This window comes from Caretta caretta, chromosome 5 (genome assembly GCF_965140235.1).
Source record: "Caretta caretta isolate rCarCar2 chromosome 5, rCarCar1.hap1, whole genome shotgun sequence".
Lineage (NCBI taxonomy): Eukaryota > Metazoa > Chordata > Testudines > Cheloniidae > Caretta > Caretta caretta.
Window position 1 is genome coordinate 126,786,590 of NC_134210.1, and position 23,604 is coordinate 126,810,193.

Sequence of the window (23,604 nt, forward strand, 5' to 3'; positions counted from 1 at the left end):
TGGCCCATCTGGGGCAATAGGCTAAAGCCCTGGTCCTGCTTCTACTCAGCTGGCTCTGCCCACTTTCCACGGAGGACACAGACTAGTTCCACTCTGTGCTGATAGTCCTTCATTGCCTCGCCACAATTCTGCTCTTGAGCCCAGAAGGACAGACCAGATCTCCCACTACTCGCTGGGAAAGAACCCTAAAGTGGATCAGCTGATGGCAGCACCAAGAACCACAGGAGAGCACGTGTGGGAAACCAGACTCTTGACTGGTTTTGCACTGTGGCTGCTCACATCCGAGCTGGGCTACCTTGGCGCTCAACTTGGGTCAGCGGTACCCAGGTCTAACTGTGAAAAATTCATCCTGGTTTCTCCCCCCACCCGCCCATTGAAATTCAATACTTGGATGAAATTTGTCACTGGAAAACATTCCAGCCATTTCTATCACTGGTTAAAATGGGACACATTTTTCACCCAAATGTGAAAAATCCATCCCATTTCTGTGGTCCATATTTGAAACAGATGAAAAATGTTGCTGAAAAATCAACTTTGACCAGCTCTGAGGCACTGGAGGTTTGAGGAGATATACGCCGCTTTCCCTCTCCCATCCCAAGGACAGCAAATGGTAAAGGGCATCCCCATTGCCCTTGGAACGAGGGGATCGCTGGGCTAGGCAGTGAGCTCTGCGTTTATAATTTTGGATACAAACAACATGAAACTTGGTAGCTTCAAAACATTTCATCTGAGTTTCACTTTGAGATTTTCATGTTCTTTTGAACTTGAAATGGAAAAACCCGTGGTGCAAAAACATACCTAAATGTATCTGCAGTGAAGTTCTGTAGACTAAGACTACCGTGTTTTGTTCAGGTCTAATCTCGGATCCACATTGTTTTCTAATCTTGTATTTATCTATGACAGCCATTGTTTAACAGCAACAGCTCAGAGTCTCAGCTGGTATAAATCAGGGTTGCTGCATTGCAATCAGTGGAGCTACTCCAGTTTACACGAGCTGGAAATCTGGCCCAATATATGCACCAGAATCAGACAACTAGAGGATTTAGGTCGTGAATTTCCTACCAAAAACAAATAAATAAATAAATTTTTAAAAAAAATCTAAACTGGATTTTTGTCTCCATCTTAAATGGATTTGCTGTTACACGCCAAGCATTGCACATGGGTCCACTCCAAGCATTCCACATGGGTCCAATCCTCATTGAAGCCAACAGGAGTATTTCCATTGACTTCAACAGGGCTTAGATCAGAGCCGCAATGAGGCATAACCTGGTGTGACCAAATACAACGCTATGTAAATCACAGACTTAAAAGAAAACCACTTGTTATTAATAGCAGATAATTCCCAGCACTGTGCAGCAATTTCCCTGTTGCCTTTGGATTGGACGTCATATTCAGTTTGGGATAAAATTTGAATATTTTGGATTTGGGTAAGCATTCAGGAGTTTGATTTGTCATCCACATTTTTTTAACAATCAGGTGGAAGGAAAAAAATGAAATTTTATTCAAAATGAAATACTGCTCCTTAAATCTCCTTTGCTTTAGAAAGAATCAGGATAAGGTAGCTGGAGCAAATATGTGTCTCTTGGCACCTGTGCTTAGAGAGGGGCTTAATTCCCTTTGAAAATTTTCAGTTTTCACTTCTATGAATAATAATCTTAAAAGAACCACGTGTCAGACTGAGAGCTTGTGTTTTCCACTTAAAGGATCTGTACTGCATAGAGGACTCTGCAGTATCTGTAGGAATAAAACCGGTGAAAGAGGGCTGGTAAAATCCTCCTTGTCCAGTTTGAATTTGGGCTTCAGGTATAACAACACACAAGACAATGACATAATGAATAACTTTTTTTTTCTGGTTAAACTGATTCACCTACTTGCAAAGTGCAATCATTAAATGAGTACAAGCTGAGGAGCTGATGGCATGATCAAAGCTTGTGCTTGTGCAAAGCCACTGGACTATGAATAACGCATCCTGGTTTCCTGTTAGAAACTAACGTTTTTGATGAATGATGACTTCTGCCAATCTTATTAGAGTATTAAAGGGGAAAAATGACTAAAGTATGAAAATTCCTTGAATCTCTAAAGTTCATTCCTAGTGAAATTTACCATGTTGAATCATGCAACAAAAAATATAAAGCCGATATTTATTGAAATCTTACTAAAACCTTCTGTGGTCTAAGACTGGACAGTGCTAAAATCATCCCTGGTTACAGTTACACCATCTGGGTACAATCTTTCACTCATTCACCACTTGTAAAGTCTGTGGGCCAAATTCTGCTCATCCGATGAAGTGAGCTGTAGCTCACGAAAGCTTATGCTCAAATAAATTTGTTAGTCTCTAAGGTGCCACAAGTCCTCCTTTTCTTTTTGCAAATTCTGCTCTGTTATTCCATTGCAAACCCCACTGCCATCAGAGTGGTTTTTACAGGTGTTAAACTGAGGGCTGGCTGAGTCCCAACCTCTCCTAAATAGTGCGCAAAGGCAATGAGTTAAAACAAAATTAACATCCAGCTAAACTTCTCTCTCCCTGAAGTACCTCCCTGCAGTACCCCCTGCGCCTACTTTCCTAGTTCTCTCTCAATAGAGAGCCACTCCCAACTTCTTTGTATCCCTTTTGGAGTTAACAAGCCACAACTTACCACAATACTTCAGCAGCTTAGTACAGGTTTCTAATGCCCAGTGAGCCACCCCAAAAGCCCTGCCATTGGGAGAGAATTGAGAACCAAATTTGGGCTATTGGGGGATACAAGGTGTTGGGATAACACTTTGCCCAGCAGGACGCAGCTATCAGAATGCAGTCACCTCAGAGAGTTAGAGACTCTACTCCGACCTGTGCTACTGCGAATAATTGTTTTCCCTTCCTGGAAACCAAAAGAAGTTCATCATGATACAATATACTGAACCCTGTCTGAAACAACTGCTCTTTATGGCCCTGATCCAATGCCAGTTGGAATCAATGAAAGACCCCATTTGGTTGCAGTGGGCATTGGACTGGGCTACCTGAGGGCTAATATTTGCTTTGTACTTCTCCATAATATGACCGTTACACCGGATAGCTTTTACAGCCAAGCAGAGCATCCTGGAAAAGTGAAATAGATGGCCTTCCAGTATACAGTAATCAGCAGGATTTAAAACATCTTCTCATGGAGAATAAATACTGTCTCATTTCATCGTTTGTTGTTTGAGTTGCAACTGTTATTATCCCTGAAAAATGGCAGTGGAATAGGAGGGGTAAAAATAACCTTGGAGGAAAACAGATTTAGAAAGCAGTTTCTCTCTTAAGTAAAACTACCTTTGATTCTGTCTGTAGTTTTATTGCAGCGTGGTGGGGTGGAGGAAAGCAACTCTTAAATCTGGCACAAGAAAGTACATCAGGAAAAAAACCCTTCCCCTATTTACTCTCAGTAGACTATTAAACAACACCAGGCTATTAATTTGGCTTTTGAGTCTTCACTAAAGCCCATAAAAGTGCACAGTTGTCAAATGGAGTTCATTTTAATTTCCTTTCAATCACAGTAAATTATTCAGGTGATAAATCAGCTGGGGCAGCCTCCTGGCTGTAATAGAAACCCTAATTCCTGGCTAATTATCCAGCCCATTGCTGCCAACAGATCAATACCACTACACAATGGAAAAGGGCTAAGGGCCTGCGATGGGCAGAGGCAGAAGACAGCAGCTGGGAACAGTGACATGCCTGTGACCTCCCTCGAAGTTCAAAGGTCGCAGGAGGCTAAACTGTGCAAAGGGTCTGACCCCTGACTCTTTTTTTTTTTTTAAAGGAATGCATCCCCTTCCAGTAACTAATTTATCCCCAGACTTGCAATATTTTGCTGAGGCAATTATAGCATTGCAATTCACAGCTTGTCCTTCTGCCTTTGCCTTTGTTACTTTGGCTTTGCTGGCCCGTTGCTACTTACAGGGAGCTAATCCCGCAGTTTGTCTGAGTGTGTGTATGTACTAGAGACAGCCCCTGCTGGGTTCTTGTCTGGAGTGGAATTCAATTTGCCTTTCCAACTATATAAATGAGAGTAAAATATACTTCCTTTTCCTTTTGCTTACCATGTATAAGACCTGGGGCAGGACCGCCCTCTCTTCAGAAGGATTTGAGTCATCCATTTAAATCTCTTGCACTTGCGACTATGCTGTTCCAAAGCAAAACAAAAGGTGGCCAGTTAACAAGGTGGGGCCTGGTTTGACCTTTAGGTTATATTAGAGTGGATGGCCTGGAAGATAGCCCAATGGTACAACTCTAAAGTGCCATACGGAGCTCTGTGGTAGAGGTGAATCCTGTTCATGATATCTAGCTACTGAGGCTTCTAGGGAAAAGTAGTGTGGCCAGCTCTGGGCACAGAGAAACATGTGTTTTGTAGTGTTCAAAAGGCTCCATCAGGCTAGTTAAAGAGCAGTTTTGATTGACTTTGAAGGAATTCCTGTCCAGTCGCCTTTGATTGGCTAGATTGTGGCTTTGAGAAATAGGCCAAGAGTTGAAGTGGGGGGAAATAGGGTGCAATGCATCAGGACTTGATTCAAAGTGCATTTCAGTAGGGGCGGGGGCAGTAATTCCTTAGGAAGCAAGGCAACCCCTTGCATTATTATCTCTTTCAGCCGTTGGCAAAACATGGCTGTTCAAAACCTGCTCCTTGGATAAAGACCTCCAAGGATGGAGATACCTAACCCTCCATTTTAAGAGTTTTTTTTTACTTTCCTCCTCACTGCCCCTCCCCCTCCTGAAAAATAATCCGTGTAAATGTATTTTTACATCTGGGGTGAAACCAAAGAGTCTACTCTAAAAAGCAGCTAAACAAATCTCTCCTGCTAGAAGCTCAAATGAGATGGAACCACCACAGTTTGACTACTGAGAGTGAGGAGAAGGGTGTGGTCGCCTCATAATGAGGGAGCAGGGAAAGTGATTGTAGCAGACATTTTGATCAATGATAATTACTCCTTTTGAACTTCTTTGTTTCTTTAAGATGGATGCTTCTTGTGATCTCGTAAGTGTTCTCTTGGTTATGCATCCTCCTCAGGCCAGGTTAGTGAAACCTGTGAGTGCTCTGTCTGTGGATTTCCTCCCCCCCACCATGGATGAAATATTCCTGGCCATCCTCTTTTCTTTTAAATTGTCAGGGTGAATTCAGCTAAATATCTAGTGTCTATCTTGATTGCCACTCCTGTCTTCACATTTCCATTGTTCCTTGTAGGTCAATGTGAGTCAATACTTCCTATCACCGTTGTCTCAAATAATCAAAATGACTTCTGCTGTCAGCAAAAATAAGTTTTTTTTCATTGTTCTGGAAATATGTGATGGATATTATCTAGTCAAGACACATCATAACTGGACTCTTCAGTTTCAAATAGAGGTGGTCAGTTTTTTCCATTGGGGCAGTTTTTTCCCTCAGAAAATGCATTTTTGTAGGAAATGAAATATTTTAGGGAATGTGTCAAGTTCAATTAAATTTTCAGTGGGAAAATGTCTAAACAAACAGGCTCAACTTTCTCATTTTGGGTCAATAATTCCCATAGTTCTGACCATTGCCAATAATTTCTGAACTGGAATGAAAACAAATGTCAAATTATCGAAATCTCTGGTGGAATGGAAATTCCAGTTTGTGCTCAGCTCTTGTTCTGAACCTACCAGGAGCTGAATGCTCAGAATTTTCATGGACTTCACGGGGAGTTGAGTGCACCCAGCACCTTAATAGGCTCAATAGTCAAAGATCCCTATTCTCTTGCACTGTTATTATTTGTTTTTATGGAGTTTAGAGGGCTCAACCGACATCAAAGGCCCATTGTGTTAGGTGCTGAGCATGCACGTTGTATGAAAGAGTCCCTGCCCTGACAACCTTACAGTCTCAATAGGTGGGAGAAAGGAAGTATTATTAGCCCGGTTTTACATATGGGGTTGAAGCACAGAAAAATTGTGACTTGTCAAAGGTCACAGTGGGAGTCTGTGCCAGAGCTTGGAACTCCATCCAGATCTCCTGACTCCCAGTTTCGTACCTGAACCACAAGACCACCTTTCCACTGTGTGGGTGAAGGGAACGTTGGTAGCTTTCTTCATTTTGCACCCTAAAGACATGCATCTTTGTAGAGAGAGATGAAAGGAGATACCTGCTGCTGTAACAAAAACAATTGTTATTTTTAGCTTTTAATTCTGCCTATGAAAGAGGAACTGCACAACTTTTTTTAAAAAACAAAAAATGAACAAACCACCTCCGCTACCCTTCTTTCTGACCAGTGGACTTTTGTGTGTACATTTTCCAGGAAAAAAGTGTCTTTATTTCCCATGCATTGCACCTTGTTGTGACATGTCATGTTGGATGGTGGTCAGTCACATTGTGCTGTGTTATGTGACACAAGGTAACAGTGTGACTGATGCTGCTCAGTGTATTGCATGACAATTGACTTTGGTTGCTGAGAAATTTCATGGAAACTGCAGCTGCAGAAACCCTACAGCTTGCTAACAGGAGTCAGAAGAAACTTTTCTATTTCTGAAGGACTGCCACTACCTCTGCAAAGGGTGCCCTTTGTTATCCAAAGCAGCTAATGGTATTTCTGATCTTCCAGAAAAAAAGGGAAATGTATTAAAAGTTTAAGAACGTAAGGGATATTAAAATAAAAATAATTTATGGGAAAATAAAAATTTGGCATCTGAACCAAAAAATCTGAAAAAATATTAGTTTGGGGATTATGCAAAATAAAATTGCTTTTTTTCTTTTTTTTCTTGCTCAAATGAAAAGCCAAAAACCCCTTTGTTTTGGGTCATTTTGTTCAACCCAAAACTGAATGTTCTGTTTTGTTCTCGGGTTCTGTTTTTACTGTCTCCCTTTTGTAGATTTATTTTGTCATTTTTGAAACTCAGTGTTTCTACTTTTCATTTTTAAATTTAAAACACGTCTACTTTTTTGAAATTCAGCTGAAAAAAACAGGGAGGAGGAAACTATTCTCTGAATTTGACCCAAATCCACAGTTTCAGTTGACCCTAAACTGCATTTTTTGGCTCACAACTTATTCACCAAAAAGATTTCCCCAAGCTCTAATTGCAACACAAATGGGAAAAATGACAGGGTAATCACAGGTAAGGCTGTAATATCCCTCCCTGCTGCAAGAGCTTTGGGGTGAGATTCTGTTGTAGGTTCCCAGTATTGTGAGTGTCCCAGAGCCTTCTCCCCTCTCATGAGCAGATAGAGGCTTGGGGCTCTGGCTCCACCCCCTAAACACAGACAGGAAAGCTGAGGGGACAGTACCTATACCTTTAAAAGGCTGCCCTCACTTATTACTTACTTCCCCTGTGCAGCAAGGGGGGACCCATGAAGACTCCTTCCATGGGAGTGCAGCAATGGCTTAAGCGAAGGCTCAGTCACCTTAGCACGAAGAAGAAGGGACTGATGGTTTATGTCATAACTTTACAAATTCTCTTTCGGCCCCACTAGAGCAGTATTTAAGTTCTGCCCAGGACCATACCACTAGCTGCCTAACAGAAACACAATCAAATAAGATCATACGTAGGCTTGGAAGAGTTAGATTTTTATCAGGTAAATGTTGGTAAACATGAATTTCACCATGTACACCACAAGCTGCCAAAAAAAATGTTCCATCGACCACCTGAATTTACCAATAGGCAAAGTAAGAAAAATGCTGCATGAGAACTTGTTTAAGTTTGATGTAAGGATATTTGCTTTGTATGCTTTGACAACTTGTGTTTTAATGGTTATGAAGCTTTAACGTTTGGAATCTTGACGTCTACTGTCATTAAATAATTATTGTCTGGACTCTCCTGTAATCTCCCGCAACTGTGACAATGTCAGTCGATTAAAAATTGAAATATATGCTTAAAAATAAACATAGATGATACCTGTTGAAATTATAAATGCATAAATCTAATTCTGCCACGTCTCAATATGCTGCATACATACACCTATGTGCTTTTACCTATTTTTTCCCACGAAGATTGTGCCCATTGTTCATTTTATTCATTTCACAAACTGCATTGAAAGTAAAAGTGTGTCACTTTTAAACTTGATGTAAAAAGAAAGATATACCTATTTCAGATTCTAATCTGCGACCCATTGATTCCAGTTATTAAAGGTTTGCAACGATGTAAGTGAGATGAGAATTTGTTTCTAGTATTTCTAGTAGAGTAGGTACATAGAATCTTTATCAGTGTCCCAGACTATAAGAATTCTAAATATACTCTATAGCACACATTGCAATATCCTCGCGGCACTAGTTCTTTCTAGGTACGTTGGACTTGGATTTAATTCCACTATCACACAACCTGTTACCTAGGTTCTCAGCTGCAGTAACTACAATATCAAGCTACAGCATTTTAAACACCCTCATCGTCTCCAATTTTTCTTTGTTTCTTTATCTCAGGCAGACTATGATGGGCCACAGTGCATCTCCTTGCTTCAGCCTCTAAGGTATCACACAGAAAGGAATAAAAGAGAAACTTGGTTATTGCCACTTTCACTAGTCCTAATAGCTGGGGTTGTGCAAATTTTTCTTGTTTGAGGAACAAAACTGAACGGTGAGAAAAGCCCCACCTATCTGGTTCTGCTGCTGTTCTACCCTATGCCAGTGAAAGACAGCATAGCAGCTGTGGTGGATGTCCGCATGAGTGTTGTCCAGACAGCTGAATAAGATAACTAGGGGGTACAGATTCTTATTGATAGATTCTTATACTGTATCATTGCCATAGTGTCTGATCTAGTCTATTGTAGGATATTAGCTGTCTGTCCCTTCCATTGCTTATGAATGAACTGTCAAGAGATCAAGAGTTTTTTAGAATAAACAAGACTTAAAAAAACTTTCAGTACTAGTTACTTCATAGAAGCAGCTGCAGTGACAAAGGCGACCTTAATTTATCCATCAACTGTTTTCCTCTTGCTTTATTATGTTTTCCTTGCCAGGAGTTTTTCTGGTGCTTGTATGTTGTTAATCTGACATGTATATTCATGTCAGGCAGAGACATGAGTGGGTGCCTTTTTTTTTTTTTAAGTCCTGAGTGTTTTTGTTTTTTTCCAAAGCAACTAATGGTGCACTTCAGAAGAGTGCACTTTTATTTTTTAAACTATGGCAAACCAAGAACTGGTGATGCACTACAGAAAGCCCTGAGATAGTTCTTTTTGAAAGTATAATTAGGGTGACCAGATGTCCTATTTTTAAAGGGACAGTCCTGTTTTTGGGGACTTTTTCTTGTATAGGCACCTATTACCCCCCACCCCCGTCCTGTTTTTTCACAGTTGCTATCTGGTCACTCTAAGTATAATCCACTCTCAGTTTTTTACTGCTTTTTTCCATCTTTCCTGCTCTCAGATATCCCTGTCTGTGGAAATATAAATTCCCAGGAAAAACAGTTTCTGCCTGGTGCTCTGTCTCCTTTGTCCTTACTTTCTCCATTTCACAGGTTGTCTCTGCACTAAAAGTTTTTGTTTGTTTGCAAAACATTTCCACTGTTGCTATCACTAGTTCTATCCCTCTGGAGGCAGCACCAGTCAGGGCCCTAGTGCAGATTGGGTCTCAGGCTACCACATGTTCCAACCATCATGTTGTCTAAAATGACTTGGAGGGTGCTGTGGCTAAAATGTCAGCAGCTGCTAGCACCTTGTCTCCAGTAAAACTAAATCGCTGGTAGCAATTGTCGAACATTTCTGGAAAGAAGGAGCATAGTGTAGACAAGTTCTGGTGTTCAAGCATGCTTGGTGTAGGCTTATAAACACTTCAAAGACTAAAATTACCCCTGAACTGTTTCTTAATATTCCTAGTGTTGAACTACTGCCAATTTAGATTCCCAGTGATGGGAGCTATAACGGAGCCAGGGTGTTTGTGGTCGTCAGCAGTTTTATGACCATGTCTCCTAGCAGGGTTAGACACTATGATGGTAAAAACACAGGTGCTTTCCTATGCTAGAGCTTCCATTGTTTCCACAAGTGGAGCTGCATCCGTGATACCATTGCCCAGAGTTACATCAGGAAGACTCCGCTCCTATTTCCATCGGAGACGTCTGAATTTCCCTGGGGTTTGGTGGCGGGACTTTTGGTAATTTAATTAAGCTTTCTGTTCATCATGTGTTTCACTGGAGAAAGGTGGGTTTCTAGGTTTTGGGACAAAGACCACGTCAGTGCATTAAATGGGCTTTAGAATAAAAAAATAGTTTATTGTCTAGGTGGGGCTTTCATATCCCTGGCGGAGCTGCAATTAACTGCCCATCAGTTCAAAACAAGCAATGAGCAATAGTTAAGCAAACAATGGACTCTGTCCAGGAACTGAAGGAGAGCACCGATTTACTGACCATTCATCAGATTTTCAATATGTCAGAGCATAATATATGACTAAGATGAATACAATATAATTGCTGAAACAGTTTCTGTTCCTTTGAAAATAACAGTCAGGGAGATCATCCATGCAATTTACAGTATGTATGCAATGCCCACCACTTGGGAAAATACACACAGAATTGTCTGAAGTTGGCTTGCTATGAGACTACAGTAACACAATGTTGCATAGTAGCATCACTCACTACAGGTTTGTGTAATAGTAATATTGACCTACTTCCTGCTGTCTGTGTTAAACCTACAGGAGAGTGAAAGAGAAATCTATAAGCAAATAAACTTGCCTGTTGACTTGTTCAATGGGCTGCAGTGATAATATGGGGTCTGCTAATTTAAACAGAAAGCCCTTGCCTTCCCGTGCACTTGGGTAACAGGAGCAGCAAGAAATACTGCTTTTAGCTCAGCTAATGGGTGAATCCTACAATATTGCTTCATATCATAACTTTGCAATTATCCTGGCTTTGCTTTGAATGGAGCACAATAGAATTTCCACCCTAAATTACTCTTATTTTCAAGAGACAATACCTTTTATTGGACCAACTTCTTATTTGCAAGCTCATTTTGTCGGCATTTCCCATATTTATGAGGCAATTTAAACACCAGAGGGAAGTATTTTAAATATATCCCAATATAGCCTGTAAACTGTGGGCATCTCGATGTGCTAAATGATTTGAAAGGTAATTCCTGCTGTTGGATGTGTCCTTCCTGCTTTCCTGAGTGACAGCATTGTACAGTTGCACTGGAATGGAAAATGCTAATGTGGTGGTTGCATGTGAGGAGGAGGGGGTGTCCCCTGAAATATACAAATATTTAGGGGCTCTTTCTGCCTTTCCAACTCTGAACAGACTATGGACAGTTCCCACACATGAGTCTTTAGATGTGATGATCAGGACTAGATACCTCAGAGTCCCTTTGCTACATCAGAGAATGTTTGCAGTATGTAAGCACACAGGGTTTGATTCAAAGCCCGCTGAAGTTAATGGAGCAGGCTCACAATGCTTATCATTTAAAGAAGTCAGAATCTCCTAGGTATCATTACATGGTGTGAATTGGAAAACCAGTTTCTCCCTTTACTCTATATAGGAAACACATGCTGTCGGGATACCACTGCATGCTATAGCACCGTTTTGTCAACCCTTCCTCACTGACTATTGTATTGCTCACTCTGCTATGTGAGAATGTGGGGGACATAAAAATACAATAAAATCAAGTGGAACCATCTCATTCGGAAGAAGAACCTCAGTTACATGATTCCTCATTTCTCATGTAAATAATGAATAACAGGATAACAGACTTGTATGGAATGCAAGAATAATTGGGTCTGAAATGAAGTGAAGTCCCATGTACAGAGGGGCAGCTGAGCAAGGATAGCTGGTAGCATCTTCATTTTCCCCTTAAAATGTAATGCATGATGAGATTAAAGCACTGATTAAAAACCCAGAGAACTTATGTTTAGTCTCCTTCCTTGAGTTCTGAGCTCTGCCACTGTTGTCCAAGGGCAGTCTGGGAGAATCTCTCAGGGAGATTTCCAAAGGTACAAAGGAGAGTTAGGTACTCAACTCATCTTGGAAGTCAATGGGGAATGCAGGCTTAACCGTTCTCTGGCTTGGTTGTCTTATCTGTAAAATGGGAACAATAAGACTTGCCTTCTTTACAACGGTGATGTCTATAAATCACTTGGAGATCTGAGGTGGAGAGTGTGGTAGAAAAGTAAAATATTGGATTTTCGAATTATTAGAGAGGGTTTAACACAATGGAGCTGACTGGCATTGCTGTTATTTTTCAGAGGAAGCTCATCAGTCTGCCCAAAATTTAGGGGGGGTCACTGGCTGCTTATCACTGAATGGTAGAAAAAAATATTCTTAAAATAACATATTTATTTGACCAGTCAAACAGAGCTGGTCGAATAACACACACATTATTCATCGATTAAATTACGGCATGGGAAAAGGTAGAATGCACCAAATGATGTATGGCAAATGTTTTTCAGTGTGACCAACTCCCATGGTTTTATTGAAAATCTCCCAATATTTTCTTAAAATCCCAGTTTCTAGAATCATGTGATTAGCTAAGAATCTCCGCTTTCTTTAAAAGAAAAAGTAATTTGCTTGCCCTTGTGGTTGTGAAGAAAAGCTTGAAAATGTGACCCAACTGCACCCTAAAGAATCCAAAACCAGAGGGCAAACGGAAAAGAACCCAGGATTTATTTGTTTGTTTTCAATCTCACGATGTTTAAGCCACACTCGTGAACTTTGGGGGCCTGACTTCTGAATTTTGAACATTAGCATTGGCAGTCCTGTGTTTTCAATGAACTGCATGTGTCATAATGGCAGCTGTCAGGCTGAATGAAGGCTCCTGTTAGGATTGTACAGAACTGTTATATTCCATTCAGTGTTCCCATGTATTTAAGTATATTAGTAATTTGAAGTACTCTACGTACTAGTACTTTAAATATGCTGCAGCTACTGCTAGTGTTTAAGTACATTTTAAAGGTACTTAAAGCACAAGTTACTTTTTTTTCTTATTTGCAAGTACTTTTTCAAAGGAGTTTTTTGAAACCATCACAGCCCTCGCAACTGTCCCGGATTGTGGTTGGCCCCTAGGGCCCATTGTCCTGGCTTGGGAGCTTCAGGCCCTGAGGTCCGTCTACCACAGTTCTTGTCCGTTGGCCCTGTGGTTGCACCCGCCCCCTTCACTTCTGATTGGACACTGCAGCTAGGGAGACTTGTGAGTCATTCCTAGCCCGAGCCCAGCAGAGTGGTGAATCAGTGAGGGGCGGCAGAGCCACCAGACATGTACCCCTCAATGTCCTGCAGTGAGAGTACAAACCCAGTAGCTGCAGCTCTTTTTCTTTCTCTTCCACTATGTACTTATTATTATTCAGCTGGTTGTCTGGTCAATATATGGACAATTGCAGGGGTTATGGGAGTGGAAAATAACTCTCAGGTCCTCAGCAGGGGTGAATCCATGAAGCTCCCGTGAAGACAGTGGACCTGTTCTGACTTACCCAGGCTGAGGGTCTGACCCCATGTATATATTTATCATGGGTTAGGGCCCATCTCTATATACTATACATGAAATAAATAGCTGTAGCTTTGGCAATTTCTGATTGAGAGAGAAAAAAGAAGTCTGGACAGTGGAGGATAGTTTCTCACTTCAGGTGGAAGTCTGAGGTAAGTGGCAGAAATGCGGATTTATCTCAATGGCATTAGGAAAGAGAGCTTCTTATGGTGATTCCATGCTCCAGATTTGCAACAGCTGCATGTCACATGTGCATGTGTCTCAGGAGATCTTGGAGATTTTACACTGGGAAAATGAGAGCAGCACTTGGCTCAGTAGTGAATTTGGCCCGTTGTCTGTTAGTCATTGTTGACCATCATGTGGAAAGAAGCACCACATAATTCCAAAATCTGCCAATGCTAAAAGAGGTTTCTGTCATATATTTAGTATTTGTGGCATGCAGTATGACCTGATCTGTGACTGTCATAAACCACTTTGCTGTTACCTTCATTGTGGCGCTGTTAACTTGTACCATGGTGGAGTCTGGTAGCGGATCACAAACATACATCAAGGAAGTTACCTTCTCTTCTCTTTCCAGTGTAAATGCAACACTAGTCATGGTGAGGGACTCTCTAAGGGTTCTGACTTCAGTTCCACTGTGAATGCTTATCTGCAGCTTATTCCAACTATCGCAAGCTCTTGTGACTGCAAAACTGGGTTGCAAGTCTTGCAAGAACAAGCTGCCTCCTGACATTTCTGGCTCATTCTGGACAGACATACTATGAGGGAATATTTCCTGCTGTATTGTCCATCTGCTAGCGCTAATCACAGATAGAGCTGGTCAAAAAATGAGAAAAAAAGAGTAAAAACGGTGTCCAAACGTTTTTTGTGAGGGGGAGCGGTGATCAAAAAATCAAAATTACAATTCAAATGATCCCAAAATTGAAATTAGAAAACTTTTGACCACCTCTTGCCTCAGCTGGAACCCAACAATGTTAAATAAATACATTTTATATCAACATTTAAGAATTCCATCTGGTATGCTTTGAGTTCAGTTCTGAAAATAAGCAAAGATTTTGGAGAGTTGCTTACTTTATTTGAGCTGCTTCACCTTTAACTTTGTAACACGCCACTAAATACTGCAATACCTACTGCTTTTTTGGGGGGGTCTAATCTCATGATGACTTGAACATGGCTTAGTCTTGAAGCAGAGGGAGGTACCGCATAGTTGTTTTTTTTTTTTGTTTCTTGTATTTTGTTTTTTTGTTTGTGGAAGTATTCATCTTTGGAAAACATTGTCTGTAGGGTAATGCTTCGGATTAACTTTGTCATAGCTGTGGTCTTCCAACACAAATATAGTCATGCTTTATGAGATATTGCTCCCAATCCTGGGTGATATTTTGTGTACATTCAGGTGAAGAGGAATTGAGGAAGGAAGGAGGTATATATTTACCATGTGGATCCATTGAGCTCTGTAAGCTACGGGAGGATCTGCCTACAGTCTAGATGATTACTATTACTAGATGATTACATTACTAGATGATTTCACATTTGTAGAGTGTAAGACTTGATTCTTTTTGCCTTGACCTTGTCTCCTTGCCTTTATCTCTGTTCAAGGTGGGTGGTAGCATTTTATCCTTCCTTTGCACAGGACTATGCAAGGTACAAGGCAGCGGACAATGAGGTCCTTTGTCTTCCTCTCTGTCCAAGTGACTTTTACATGAAGGTTTTAAGTTTAGAGACAAACCCATATTTTATTTAATGTGGTATTACAAATCCTTTACACTTGGTTTTCTTCCATTTCCTGCATTAGCTGCTTCCCAGCTCTGGTTTATTTTGGGCATCTCCTTTGCAATCTTCCCTTAGGTGATCAGAGCACACCTAAATGACAAAAGAGAAGATCTATGTTTATTGACGTATCATGTAGGGTGACCAGATGTCCCGTTTTTAAAGGGACAGTCCTGTTTTTTGGGACTTTTTCTTATATAGGTGCCTATTACACTCCACCCCCTGTCCCATTTTTTTCACAATTGCTATCTGATCACCCTAGACATATGTAACTTTATGGGTGTTTGCGCTTTATATTTTTGTTAGAAAAACAGCAAGAAAAAAGTTAGAGCAAGAAGAATGCAGCCAGCTAGGATGCAGCATGCTGCCTTTTAAACAGATCACATGGAAATAGCTGGGAAGGAGAGTATCCCATAATCAATGACCAGTTTTGGAATATGGCTTTTAACCTCTCTCACCTTGAGTTTCCTTATCTGCAAAATCCAGACAGTATTACTGGAAAGGGTGTTAGGAGGCCATATTAGATAACATTCATAAAATACCTTCAGAACCTTGGATAGGAAGTGTTATGAAAATACAAGCTATTATCTTTATTTATGATTTTGCAGATGCCACCTACATTACCAGGGGCACAGTGGGGAAAAGGATAGATGGTACTTGATGAAAACTCCACCCACAATCCCAGGGAACGTGGATGTTTCTGCCAAAATTATCAGTAGTGAAATACCTAGCAATGCTGCTGTTTGAATTTTCTCCAGTAGTGGCCAATATCATGTTTCTAAAGAAGGTGCAGAACCACCACAATAGACGATTATACATTTCTCTAGCTAGTGTAACTGAGGAACTTAATATTGTTCTATTTCCAATGTTTTTTGTGTGTCCTCTTTGCCTCAATAATGTCTTGTGGCAACGAGATCCACAGAACAATTATGTGTTGGGTTAAAAACAAAAAATATATTCATTCACTGAAAAGATACAACAGATGGTTTCTGCCTGTAGATATAGCATTTAGTGCTTTTTCTGAAGTTCATTCACATAAATGGGAGTCTTTTCATTGACTTCAATGTGTTTTGTTCATTGTCATCATTTATTCAAATGTTCATTATTAGCCATGTGTGACTGAAAACCAGTTGCATAAACCAAATTTTTAATATATGATGCCTTAAATTAGTAATCCTAAGCTACGGGGACATAGCTCACAATTGATTAAGTTAGACAGAATTCCTTATTTCTCTGCGGAAAAGGACCTAGGGGTGACAGTGGACGAGAAGCTGGATATGAGTCAGCAGTGTGCCCTTGTTGCCAAGAAGGCCAATGGCATTTTGGGATGTATAAGTAGGGGCATAGCGAGCAGATTGAGGGACGTGATCGTTCCCCTCTATTCGACATTGGTGAGGCCTCATCTGGAGTACTGTGTCCAGTTTTGGGCCCCACACTTCAAGAAGGATGTGGATAAATTGGAGAGAGTCCAGCGAAGGGCAACAAAAATGATTAGGGGTCTGGAACACATGAGTTATGAGGAGAGGCTGAGGGAGCTGGGATTGTTTAGCCTGCAGAAGAGAAGAATGAGGGGGGATTTGATAGCTGCTTTCAACTACCTGAAAGGGGGTTCCAAAGAGGATGGCTCTAGACTGTTCTCAATGGTAGCAGATGACAGAACGAGGAGTAATGGTCTCAAGTTGCAGTGGGGGAGGTTTAGATTGGATATTAGGAAAAACTTTTTCACTAAGAGGGTGGTGAAACACTGGAATGCGTTACCTAGGGAGGTGGTAGAATCTCCTTCCTTAGAGGTTTTTAAGGTCAGGCTTGACAAAGCCCTGGCTGGGATGATTTAACTGGGAATTGGTCCTGCTTCGAGCAGGGGGTTGGACTAGATGACCTTCAGGGGTCCCTTCCAACCCTTATATTCTATGATTCTATGATTCTATTGGTTTCAGTGGGGACTTCTGCTCAGAAACTGATGGTATGATTCAAAGCCACAGTGCACAAGTATTCCATCCAACATTCTGATGAGCGAAAATTCAGCCACATGAATGGTGCAGAAGAGAATGGAAAGGATCACCAATGCTGAGCAAGGATGGATGGTTCAGTGGTTAGGTAGATAGCTTATGACACCTGAATTCAAGGCCCTGCTCTGCCACAGACTTCCTGTGTGACCTTGGACAAGTCACTTGGCCTCTTTGTGCCTCTCTTCCCATCTGCCCAATGGGGATGATGGCCCTGCCCTGCCTCAGGGGTTTTGTGAGGATACATTATATGCTGTCAGATGCTCAAATACTATGGTGATTGGGGAAGGGGGGATCATATAAACTCCTTAGGCTGAATACTGTCAAAATGAACATGCAGTTTTTATGCAAACAAACGTCCATGAACATTTCTTACAGTGTTCATCCAGCTTCAGTTGTAAGAGAGAGTAAACAGGAACCCTGATCTCCCTCCTCTGTCAGTCACTAGTTTATATACCTCGATTCTAGTGCACTTTATTTCCCTTCTCTCTAAACTAACTAGCCCTACTCTTTTTTAATCTTTTCACCTACAGAACTCATGCTCTGTAGTTTTCATTCATAGGATCATAGAAATGTAGGGCTGGAGGGACCTCAAGAGGTCATCTAGTCCAGGATCAGTGAAACCTAGATAATCCCTGACAGGTGTTTGTTCAACCTGTTCTTAAAACCCTCCCAGTGAAGGGGATTCCACAACCTCCCTTGGTAACCTAGTGCTGCAATAGGTTACTAAAGGAGGTTGTGAAATCCCCATCTTTGAAGTTTTTGCAAACAGGTTAGACCTCTCAGGGATGGTCTAGGTATTCATTGTACATCTCCAGAACCTTTCTGTTCCTGAGGGTGTGTCTTTTAGTTTAGAAGATGGCATTATAATATTGTTAGTATTGTTCCCTACTCTTGCTCATTACAATAAGGCTCGTACATGGGTGGGAGGTGGGGGAAGTGGTGGTGAAAGAAGGCTGAAAGACAAAGGGCCTAATTCTCCACTCCTTATAACCTTGTATAGTCCTGTAGAACTCTGCTGAGCAAGAGGCCCCGGGTGTAAAGTGCTGCCAACTCAGAGTGGGACCTCCTGACTCTGCACAGTGACAAATGACTGCACAAAGTGCAGGGCCGAGGCGATTTGGACTTCCCGGGACATGCCCAATGGAGAGAGTGGCCAAATAGAAAACCTCTTCCATGACGCTACATCCTGAAGAAGGTGGATTTGGCCTTTCACCCTTGGTGGGTTAGGTCAATGGAAGAAGGTTTTGTTTTAAAATTTCAAATGAGAATTCATTATCTGATGGCATAGCTGGCTAGCAGCCAGCTCTTATTGTGCTAGGAGATAAAAGTGATTACTACACGGATACAGTGGGTCTGAGCCTGATTATCCTCTTACTTACAGTGGTGTAAATCAAGAACAACTCCTTTAAAGCCAACAGAGTTCCACCAGTGGAAGACCGATGAGAGAAGAGAATCCCACACTACTGTTAGTTTCTGCTAATTTAACCCTGACTTTACTGCAAGCCAGAAAACATTGATATGATTGAACCTTCGTTCTTTAGACAATGGATGAAAGCTCCCATTATCTATCCAAATCACAGCAACTCATTTACCTTAGAGCTTCTCAGGGCTCTTCAGGTACAGGCTGTCCCTGCCCCGGCCAGGCCTTTGTTTACTCTGTGGGATGCATTTCTCCTGTTTTACAGTGCATGCTTCAATCCCTGGTCTGCCCTACATATACACACGTTTTCCCCGCTCTTTAAATCCATGCAGGCATATCTGGTTAAGCACTTCTCATTTTAGTTAGAAATAACTGCTCCCCACTGTGGTTAATTTTACTCTAGGTAATCTCTGAGGTTGAAGACAGGGGACAATTTAAATGTGAAATGAAATCACTCAGTCCTACATATTCATGTGCAGACACAAATGCACACTCTTCCAGCCTTGTTTTTATTTAATTTGCCGGCCCTGTTTAAAAATAAAAAGACCAATTTCAGCCACAAGTGCTAATATTTTCCCATGCTCTTTCTTGGCGTTTGGTTGTTCAGTCAAGGCAGCTTTGTGTGTGTGTGTGTGTGTGTGTGTGTATGATTTACTGGTCTGTGGCTTGCCACATGTCTTTAAAATTACAGTGCCCATTTCCTGCTGAAATAATTTCTACAAAGAGTGGCTCCTATTACAGCAAGAGTAGCACGGACGTCATGATTTATTATTATTTATGGTCCCAGGGCCTTGTTTATGCACGATGGGTTAGGTGCGCAGGATAGAAATGCCATTATGCAAATGACATTGAATGTCCTTACTGAGCCTAAATAATTTTTGTGTTGGACGATTAAACCTCATCTGTTATTGATATGGGCTGCAGTCGGGCTATTAAAGAGTCCCAACAGTACTTACTCCCAGTAATGGGAAAATAGAGAGGAAGAGGCTAAACAATTGCCTCAAGTGTGCTGTGATTGTCTGGTAGGAGTGGAACATAACAAACCCCCTGAATGGAAATCGTGTTTACTACTTAGGGATAAATAAAGAAGGGTGAACATGCAATAAATTACACTTTGTGATTTGAATCAGCACAGCAGTGCATTTGCGTACTTTCAATTTCTTTATTTAAATATATATATTTTCTTTTGGGGTAAATACTAGAAGTAGCCAGGAGTGATTCCCAGCCAGTACCGTCTCTGTATTTGGTGAGGGGGGGTGGATGGAGAACGAAGCCAATCTTCTCTGAGAACAAGGGAGAGACGTCGTCACTGGTCTTTTTTTTTTTTCTTTTGACACAGCTGTGCGGTCACATTTTGATCAGTGTTGATAGCTTATGAATTCCAAAATTGACAAAATTTACAGAAAAATGAGGATAATCCATCTTCCTTAGCAGCCTGTCAGGAGCTGGCTATACTTCATAATCCTCAATTACAGATGCTATTTTCAGACATTTACATGCAGATATTAGAACAAAATGAAAATGAGAAACAAAGAGAGAGTGGAAATTCAGCTATTTATATGTATAAAAGAAAAACAACAGGTAAATTCTAGGCATTTAGATTGGATTTGGGGTCCCGGTAGCAGAGCTGAGAGTGACTGTATGTGTTTGTGGATTTCAGTATGAAACAGTCAAATGCAGCCTATATTTTCAGCATGCAAATAATCTGAAGGTTTAGGTCAAAAACAAGTCAGTTATTCTGAAGTATCAGAGTAAATGTGATCCTGGCAAGGTGCACTAAATAATTCCCACTCTTCTAGGGAGATCTCTGGGGTTTGCCCCAGTTCTAATTGGATTTGGGCTAAAATGAAGCACAGCTGCTAATTTTTTAAAACATATTTTATAAAAGAGAGCTTCATACAATATTTTGTTCAAAGTAAAAAAAGATGAATCCGTCATTTGAAATCAAACTTTCATCCCTTTCAAAAGAGTCACTACCATGTGTTCACTAAAACAAAGGGAATTTGGAGTCCCTGATGGACTGTGTATATAGGAGCTACTCCAAAGAAGAATTGGGTTCAGTGATAGTGCTAGGCAGAGTAGAAAATGTGATGTAAATAATAAAATGATGGGGCAGTGGGGGAGCGAATAGGTTTTGATATATAGCTCTTCAGCTCCCTTCCCAGTTCAACTCCAGGGGAGGTCAGGAGGAGGGTTTTGCAATGAAATTTCCATTCCCATAAAATTTAAGACAGAACTGCATTGATGCCCATACAGCTGTATGTGGTACTGGGCCTCTGAAAAGCTGGGGAGATTAATTAGAGCTGCTTTGGATTAAAGTCTCTGAACCATGTCAAATGTTACATTCCCCCCCCCCCCCGCCCTTGTGAGCCTGACATAGGGCTTCAGTGGAAAGCATGCCCAGTGGTTGTTAGTTCTACCTTTATTTGTTTATTCTTCCTGCATTGTGACACTCTGACATGACTATGTTAAATTCTAGCCCTTCTAATGAAAATTATGGTAATTCCATGGCCATATTTGATCAGTGGATGGTGGTGGGAAGGTAGGAAAACCCTAGAGATGTTGTCTTTTGGTTCTGGAAAAGAGCACAGAGGCAGATCTTGGTGACCAAATCCAAGTCTCCATTCCATATGTGCGTGTGTCTCTCTCTCTTCAAAGAAGGTCTGTTTTTCCCCAGAGAGTTCAGCTAGCCAACTGCCTGGTGGAAGGTGCCCTAAGAATCCTTGAACATGGGTTGGACAAAAGAGAGAACAAGTAACAATGAGTTTTCAGAGATGTTTTGGTCTCAGCACTTCTAGTCATAGTGGATTTTGTTGGTTTTTTTTTAATTGGATATGTCCAAGTTGAGTGCCAGGTGCTTGTGCAAAATATGCCAGCCAAGGGACCTGGTTAACTAAGAGTATGTAGAATTGGGCACATAATTTTCTTATCATACATCATTCATGATGCACCATGATGACACCACCACGTCAACATCTATCCTTGAAAAGATAGAGAAGAAGCAGCGGTGTTGCTTTTTAGAGGGAAAGGTCTAGTGTGTACCACTTTATCTTGCTGCAACATCATTAGCTGAAAGGGAGGGCAAAGGGACAGATTCTATATGCACAAAACAGCAACAAAAAGACAACAAATCACTTGGATTATTTTTGTATTTTGACAGTTCAACCTGCTAGCATATTGTACACTGATTTCCTTTCACACTACCGTGTTCCCAACACCAAAAGGTACCTATACAATACAAAGGAATGAAGAAATATCAGTTGGTTGATTTAATTTTTCAGAGTTGTGGTTTGGAATATTGAGCAGCCGAGAAAAGCAAAGCATGTGTGTCCAGCTGAGTTCTGTATAGCGCCTCTGAAAGGTTACTTTTAGTGCAAATGAGACATCCCTTTCCTTTCCTCCCATCACTTGGCCTTCTGACAAGGTTACATATTTTCAGAATGCAAAATAAGTAGGAGGGGAAAAAAAGGAAAACATTTTATTTTAGCACTTTTTCCCTACCACTGGGCCTGGATCACAATAATACATCACAGTAATCCCAACTAGTATAACACAAGACTGAAGGTGTTCTAGCCAGGTGATCTATTCCAGTTTTCTCTCACCTGTTTTTTTTTCCGGTGTTTATACACTTTAGGAAAGCCACCTTTCCCCTGGGCCCCCTCTTAATATGCTACTCTGGAATAAAAATCCAATAACTGCATCAAAAAGAAAATCAAGAAAAAGCTGGCCACAGCCACTCTTTCTCACCAACCCTAACTCAGTTTGCACCCACAAAGGTCTATATCACCCTAGCTACAGCTGCTGTGGCCAGAGGCACTAGTGTATTGCTCATTCATAGAATAGCTCTTGAAGAACAGTAGTATCAAAGCTGCCATACCTCATTTTCCTTCATTTTTTTCCAACAAACAAACTGGGAAAAGATCTAGTGTGGCACTAAGCAGAGTTTTAAAAAAACCCTTTAGGTGTTAAATGTGGAAGTTCACCATGCAGTACAAGATCTGTACTCTTTTACAGGTAGTCCAACCAAAATATTCCCCCAGATAGGTGCAAGAAAGGACAGAGAAATTAAAAGTAGCTCAAAGACAAAAGGAAATTAAAAGTAAAGGCTCCTTCCTTCCTGTCTAGTGGAAGGAAATAGACATAAATAACTGAGGAAAGCTGACTCTCTGGAAGTCTAGGAAAATGAGTCAAGGTATATAAAGAAGAAAACGGAGGTGTCACAGTCCAAAATTGGGGGCGGGGGTGGAGTTAGGACATGAAAACCAAGTCCCAGAGTCTGCATATGGAGAATATTGCAGTGCTATAGTTGAACATGCTTTGAACATGGCTGAAATGTATTCATTGTCAACCTCTCATAGATCATTGTGCAATGAGAGCATATTAAGAACAGTACATAAGATCTGTGTACATTATACCAGTTCTGCCATGGTCAGAAAAATCCCAGCTGAGTAGTTTGGATCATCCAAGGAGCTTCAGCTCCATAGAACTCTATGCATGATATAAGCGAAAGGCCTCTGTACAGATTAAAAAACAACCTTTCTACAGAGTGCCTGTGGGAAAGCTCAACTCAGAAAGGCAAATGATATCCTGACCTGTATCCACTGGAGTAGTGTAGGTAACTACGTTGATATTTTTTGCCTATTTTGAACTGGCCAGCTGACGTAGGAAGCCAGTTGTGGTAATCAGATGTGTATCGGTACTAATTTTGGTTCTATCTCATGGTAAAAAAAAATGCAGAGTGAATTTGAAACCAGTGGAGAAGTACTGGTAGGAAATCTAACCTCTGAACTGTCTTCTGTCTTTAGCATCAAAGGGTTATTTTAAACGAAAGGTTAGAATGTAGGATACTGACAATATCATTTGACCTGTGTCTCCCAGGCCAGAATCCACAACATGCTTCCATCACCTGAAAGCATGTGTCACAGGAAGGATGTTCTTAAAACCAAAGTGCTGGTCGACTTTTCACCATCCTGCTTCTGCACCTTCTTTTCTCCACCCAGCATCTAGGTTTCTCGTGACAAAGAATAGTGATTGGGCATGTCACAGAATGGAAAAAGGA

The 23,604-nt window shown here is 41.1% G+C and overlaps 1 protein-coding gene across 3 annotated transcripts in view; it reads left to right on the top strand.

The window, feature by feature from the left end:
• PAX5 (paired box 5) overlaps positions 1-23,604 on the top strand; it is a 235,731-nt gene that overhangs the window by 86,743 nt on the left and 125,384 nt on the right. The gene's annotated exons all lie outside the window — the stretch shown is intronic.